We start from the raw sequence: 6,842 nt of genomic DNA on the forward strand, positions 1-6,842 counted from the left end.
TGTGTGGACACTGACATCCTGTGCAGCAGCAGCAGCAGCTCGGTGGGTCTGTGTGGACACTGACGTCCTGTGCAGCAGCAGCAGCAGCTCAGTGGGTCTGTGTGGACACTGACATCCTGTGCAGCAGCAGCAACAGCAGCTCGGTGAGTCTGTGTGGACACTGACATCCTGTGCAGCAGCAGCAGCAGCTCAGTGGGTCTGTGTGGACACTGACATCCTGTGCAGCAGCAGCAGCAGCTCAGTGGGTCTGTGTGGACACTGACATCCTGTGCAGCAGCAGCACAGCAGCTCGGTGGGTCTGTGTGGACACTGACGTCCTGTGCAGCAGCAGCAGCTCAGTGGGTCTGTGTGGACACTGACGTCCTGTGCAGCAGCAGCAGCAGCTCGGTGGGTCTGTGTGGACACTGGACATCCTGTGCAGCAGCAGCAGCAGCTCGGTGGGTCCTGTGTGGACACTGACGTCCTGTGCAGCAGCAGCAGCTCAGTGGGTCTGTGTGGACACTGACATCCTGTGCAGCAGCAGCAGCAGCATCTCGGTGGGTCTGTGTGGACACTGACGTCCTGTGCAGCAGCAGCAGCAGCAGCTCGGTGGGTCTGTGTGGACACTGACATCCTGTGCAGCAGCAGCAAGCAGCTCAGTGGGTCTGTGTGGGACACTGACATCCTGTGCAGCAGCAGCAGCAGCTCGGTGGGTCTGTGTGGACACTGACATCCTGTGCAGCAGCAGCAGCAGCTCGGTGGGTCTGTGCGGACACTGACATCCTGTGCAGCAGCAGCAGCAGCAGCTCGGTGGGTCTGTGCAGACACTGACGTCCTGTGCAGCAGCAGCAGCAGCAGCTCAGTGGGTCTGTGTGGACACTGACATCCTGTGCAGCAGCAGCAGCAGCTCGGTGGGTCTGTGTGGACACTGACGTCCTGTGCAGCAGCAGCAGCAGCTCAGTGGGTCTGTGTGGACACTGACATCCTGTGCGCAGTAGCAGCAGCAGCTCGGTGGGGTCTGTGCGGACACTGACGTCTGTCAGCAGCAGCAGCATCTCGGTGGGTCTGTGCGGACACTGACGTCCTGTGCTGCAGCAGCAGCAGCAGCTCGGTGGGTCTGTGCGGACACTGACATCCTGTGCAGCAGCAGCAGCAGCTCGGTGGGTCTGTGCGGACACTGACGTCCTGTGCAGCAGCAGCAGCAGCTCGGTGGGTCTGTGCGGACACTGACGTCCTGTGCAGCAGCAGCAGCAGCAGCTCGGTGGGTCTGTGCGGACACTGACGTCCTGTGCAGCAGCAGCAGCAGCAGCTCGGTGGGTCTGTGTGGACACTGACGTCCTGTGCAGCAGCAGCAGCAGCAGCTCAGTGGGTCTGTGTGGACACTGACATCCTGTGCAGCAGCAGCAGCAGCAGCTCGGTGGGTCTGTGTGGACACTGACGTCCTGTGCTTAGCAGCAGCAAGCAGCAGCTCAGTTGGTCTGTGTGGACACTGACGGTCCTGTGCAGCAGCAGCAGCAGCTCATTGGGTCTGTGTGGACACTGACATCCTGTGCAGCAGCAGCAGCAGCAGCTCGGTGGGTCTGTGCGGACACTGACATCCTGTGCAGCAGCAGCAGCATCTCGGTGGGTCTGTGCGGACACTGACATCCTGTGCAGTAGCAGCAGCAGCTCGGTGGGTCTGTGCGGACACTGACGTCCTGTGCAGCAGCAGCAGCAGCAGCTCGGTGGGTCTGTGTGGACACTGACATCCTGTGCAGCAGCAGCAGCAGCTCGGTGGGTCTGTGTGGACACTGACATCCTGTGCAGCAGCAGCAGCAGCAGCTCGGTGGGTCTGTGTGGACACTGACGTCCTGTGCAGCAGCAGCAGCAGCAGCAGCTCAGTGGGTCTGTGTGGACACTGACATCCTGTGCAGCAGCAGCAGCAGCTCAGTGGGTCTGTGTGGACACTGACATCCTGTGCAGCAGCAGCAGCAGCAGCTCGGTGAGTCTGGTTGGTAGATATTTGCCCTGGAAGTTTGGCACACAGCAGGTATGTGGTACCATTTCTTGTGAGCACCCGTGGGGAGCCATGGCTGATCTCCACTTCTGCAGAGATCCTGAGGAGACTGAGATTGAAGAGCAAGCTGCTGCTGAAAAGCTGTGACCAAGGAGGATTTTCAGGGCAAACGGCTCACACGAGCTCCTAAGGTTACTGCTGCTCAACCCAAGTGGCAGACTAGGCTGAAGGCATGTAGGTGCCCTCTGTGCCTATCTGGAGTGTAGACGGGAGGGCCTGGCCAGCTTCCGAAGACTGTCAGCAGCTCTCCCAGCTCAGGCCACAGCGCTGGATTGGAACAATGTGGTCATAAAACTGTTCTGCAGACAAGCAAAATGGAAAGAAGGATGGAAAATAAACAGACCATGATGGCTGGAAAAAAAAAAATGTGGCTTCAATAGTGAATATTTGAGCCAGGCATGGAGACACAGGCCAGTAATCCCAACACTCGGGAGCCAGGCATGGTGACACAGGCCAGTAATCCCAACACTCGGGAGCCAGGCATGGTGACACAGGCCAGCAATCCCAACACTCGGGAGCCAGGCATGGTGACACAGGCCAGTAATCCCAACACTCGGGAGCCAGGCATGGAGACACAGGCCAGCAATCCCAACACTCGGGAGCCAGGCATGGTGACACAGGCCAGTAATCCCAACACTCGGGAGCCAGGAGGAGGAGGACGATCATAGGCCGTTTTTGGCTACCTCATGAGTTTTAGGCTTGCCTGGGCTACATGAGACCCTATCTTAATAAAACAACCAAACCAAATACTTGAACGTTAATGAGGCCTGGAGAGATGGCTCAAAGGTTAAGAGCACTGGCTGTCTTCCAAAGGTCCTGAGTTCAATTCCCAGCAACCACATGGTGGCTCACAGCATCTATAATGTGATCTGATGTCCTCTTCTGGCCTGCAGGTACACGTGCAGGCAGAGCACTGTATACATAATAAATAAAAATAAATCTTTTTAAAAGTTGATGAAAAATAAACTTAACTATATTTGTTCTAATGGTGCTCGTATAATAACTGGTAATATGGAAATGGCTGTGTAACCGGCCCCGGATCCTAGACCAACTGACACCATTAGTAGCCACCATTCTGACCTTAAAACCCAGCACATAGCCAGGTGGTGGTGGTGGTGGTGATGGTGGCAGCACTACGCCCTTTAATCCCAGCAACTTGGGAGGCAGAGGCAGGCAGATCGCTGTAATTCAAGGCCAGCTTGATCTACAAAAAGAGTCCTGGACAGCCAGGGCTACACAGGGAAACCCTGTCTAGAAAAAAAAGCCTAGCACATAGGCTCAACACTACCCGAACGGGAACAAAGGCCCGATCCATCAAAGACCAGGTCCATAGGTCCAGCCTCCAAGAAAGTCCCAAAATACCCCGACCTTGCTTTTCAGGTTTCTGTCGTTTTCCCGTCTTACTAACAGTTCACCGCCAACCAAAGTGTGTCAACCAGGATGTGGGTTTTCAACATGAAAGTCCAAGAACTGTGAGCACTGGGACTGCATGATTTGAGAACGTTCCCTACCCAACTTTAAGAATGTCCACGAGGTTCTGGAGGTTGGCGCGCCCAAGGAAGTATCACTGAAGGCTCCCATCGCCCGCCTTTATGTCTAAGTCAGAGTCCCCCAAGGAGTGGGAACAGCTGTGGAAGCTCTTCATCGGAGGGCCGGGCTTTGAAACAGCCAATCAGAGCCTACGGAGCCATTCTGAGCAACAGGGACAGTCACCGACTGTGTGGTAATGAGAGATCCAAACACCAAGAGGTCCAGGGGCTTCGGGGTTTGTCACATACGCCACGGCGGAGGAAGTGGATGCCGCTATGAATGCAAGACCACACAAGGTGGATGGAAGGGTTGTGGAACCCAAGAGAGCTGTGTCAGGAAAAGATTCTTCACTTAATTGTGAAGAAGATCTTTGTTGGTGACGCTGAAGAACATTGCCTACAAGACGACTTTGAGCAGTATAGGAAAACTGAAGTGATTGAAATCATGGCTGAGAGAGGCCGTGGGAAGAAGAGGGGCTTTGCTTTTGTCACCCCTGTTGACCATGCCTCTGTGTGAGTGGCCACAACTGTCAAGTAAGAAAGCCCTGTCAAAGCAAGACATGGCTAGTGCCTCATCCAGCCAGAGAGCTTGGAGTGGCTCCGGAAACTTTGGTGGTGGTCGGGGAGGCGGTTTTTGGTGGCAATGACAATTTTGGTCAAGATGGAAGCTTCAGTGGTCGTGGTGGCTTTGGTGGCAGCCGTGGAGGAGGTAGATGTGGTGGCAGCGGGGAAGGCTATAATGGATTTGGTAGTGATGGAAGCAGTTTTGGAGGTGGTGGAAGATACAATGATATTGGCAATTACAGTAATCAGTCTTCAAATTTTGACCGATGAGGGGAGGACACTTTGGAGCAGGAGCTCTGGCCCTCATGGTGGTGGAGGCCAGGACTTGGCTAAACCACGGACCCAAGGTGGCTGTGGAGGCTCCAGCAGTAGCAGTAGCCATGAGTGTGGCAGAAGGTTCTAGGTACATGAAAGACAGGAAACAAAGCTTAGCAGGAGAGGAGAGCCAGAGAAGTGACAGAGAAGCCACAGATTTGTGAACTCAGCCAAGCACAGTGGTGGCAGGGCCTAGCTGCTACAAAGAAGACATGTTTTAGACAATACTCATGTGTATGGGCCAAAGGAATGCCAGGACTACATTTGTGACTAACTGTATAACAGGTTATTATGGTTTCTGTTCTGTGCAAAGTGTAAAGCATTCCAACAAAGGGTTTTATTGTAGACCTTTTTTCACCCGTGCTATTGATTGATAAACGTAATAGTCTGATCATGACGCTGGATAAATACGGCTAAAAAAAAAAAAAAAAAAAAAAAAAAAAGAATGATGTGCTTACAGCTATAATTTTTAAAGAAATTTTTCCTAAGCCAGACATGAAGATACATGCCTTTAATCCCAGTTCGCAGGAAGGAAAAGCGGGTGGATTTTTTAGTTTGAGGGATAGCCTGGTCTACAAAGTAAGTTCCAGGATACCTAGGCTACAACCCCAGGCACGCCTTTAATCCCAGCACTCAGGAGGCAGAGGCAGGTGGATCTTCATGAGTTTGAGGCCAGCGTGGTATATGAAGTGGGTCTAGAACAGTAGCCAGGGCTCCATAGAGAAACCCTGTACCAAAAAACTGAAAAAAAAAAAAAAAAAAAAAAGGAAAGCGTGGTACTATGACTTCTACAAAATCAGCACGCAACATGGTATTGGTTGTGGGACCAAACACATTGTCACCATTGGCCCACATGCCTCCTTTGTTACATCCTGCAGATCATTTCTACAAGAGCGAGCGGTTCCACAGTAGATTCGGAGGAGCATCCCGGAGTGGAGGAACTGCACCATCCTTCCCTCGCGCAGGAGAATCAAGAGGCTCACCTCACATGTAGACAGCGTGAATGTGGAATTTGCTTTGATTGGTGAAGAGAAAAAAAAAGGAAATGAAGGGTCCCATGGAAGGCTCACCCTGATGGCTGGTGCAGCCATGTGCTGTCACACACTGACCAACCTTTCCCTAAGGATGGGAGGGTTTACTTAGGAACCAATGACCAGTACTTTCCTGAGCTGCTCTCAGCTGTGCCACCGGTTAGTGCCGTCCTTACTCATAAGATCTTCCTGAGCCAACCATCTCTAGAATACATATTGCTGCCTTTGTCACCAGCTCCCCTCTACAGGAGAGCGAAATGAACGCTGGCCCCAGATCTAGGTGGTGGACACTTCAGCGACCTTGGCCTAGGCCACCTGAAGAACACTCCCCAGGGACTCTGGGCCCTGCCCGTTTAGCCTTGTGCCGCTCTAGTCTAGAGTGGGAACGCCCCCTTCAGGGTCTCCCTGTCTTTGTCCATGCCTAGGACTCAGTCTCCGTGTGTGCTGAGATGGCGTGTCCTCAGAGCGACTGTTTCCAGTTCTTCAGGAGGAAAGTACTGGTCATTGGTCCCTAAGTAAACCCTCCCATCCTTAGGGAAGGTTGGTCAGTTTGAACATAGGATGTTTAACATGAGTGACTCCATGTTGGTTTGCTCAGTCACTTGCAGGCTAGTACAAGAGTTGAGTCAAAACAAATGGCCTGAAGCGGGGCGTGGTGGCGCACGCCTTTAATCCCAGCACTCAGGAGGCAGAGGCAGGCGGATCGCTGTGAGTTCGAGGCCAGCCTGGACTACAAAGCAAGTCCAGGATAGCCAAGGCTACACAGAGAGACTCTGTCTCGAAAAACCAAAAAACAAAACAAACAAACAACAACAACAAAAAACAAATGGCCTCCTATAAAAAAAAATTTTTTTTTTGAGACAGGGTTTCTCTATGTTATCTTGGCTGTCCTGGACTTGCTTTGTAGACCAAGCTGGTCTCAAATTCACAGTGATCTGCCTGCTTCTACCTCCCGAGTGCTGAGATTAAAAGCATGTGCCACCATGCCCGGCTGCCCTCCTATAATTTTTTCCAACAACAGTGTATAATGGCCTCTAGTGTACGTGATTTAGAATCACTTGAGAGATGAGAGAATGCAAGGAGTGTTTCCTTCCCCGTCCCACATCAAAGCTCACAACTTCCTGTACTCTAGCTCAGGAATCTGATGCCCTCTCTGGCCTCTGTGGCAAGTGCACTCATGTGCACAGGCCCCCATACACACACACACAACCCACACACACACACACACACACACACACACACTTAACTTTTTAATTAAAAAAGAGAGCAGCAGATGACTGAGGACACCTGGTACCACTGAGGACATTTTCAAACAGGACTAACTGTAGGGGAACATCTGCCATGAATGAGGGGCGTACCATCCCATAA

General features: G+C 52.5%; 1 pseudogene; it reads left to right on the forward strand.

Annotated features, from left to right (window-relative positions):
- Positions 1-3,627: 3,627 nt before the first annotated feature.
- Positions 3,628-4,531, forward strand: LOC127186229 (heterogeneous nuclear ribonucleoprotein A1-like; annotated as a pseudogene).
- The last annotated feature ends 2,311 nt before the right edge of the window (positions 4,532-6,842 follow it).

The sequence above is a fragment of the Acomys russatus genome, unplaced genomic scaffold (assembly GCF_903995435.1).
Source record: "Acomys russatus unplaced genomic scaffold, mAcoRus1.1, whole genome shotgun sequence".
Classification (NCBI taxonomy): domain Eukaryota; kingdom Metazoa; phylum Chordata; class Mammalia; order Rodentia; family Muridae; genus Acomys; species Acomys russatus.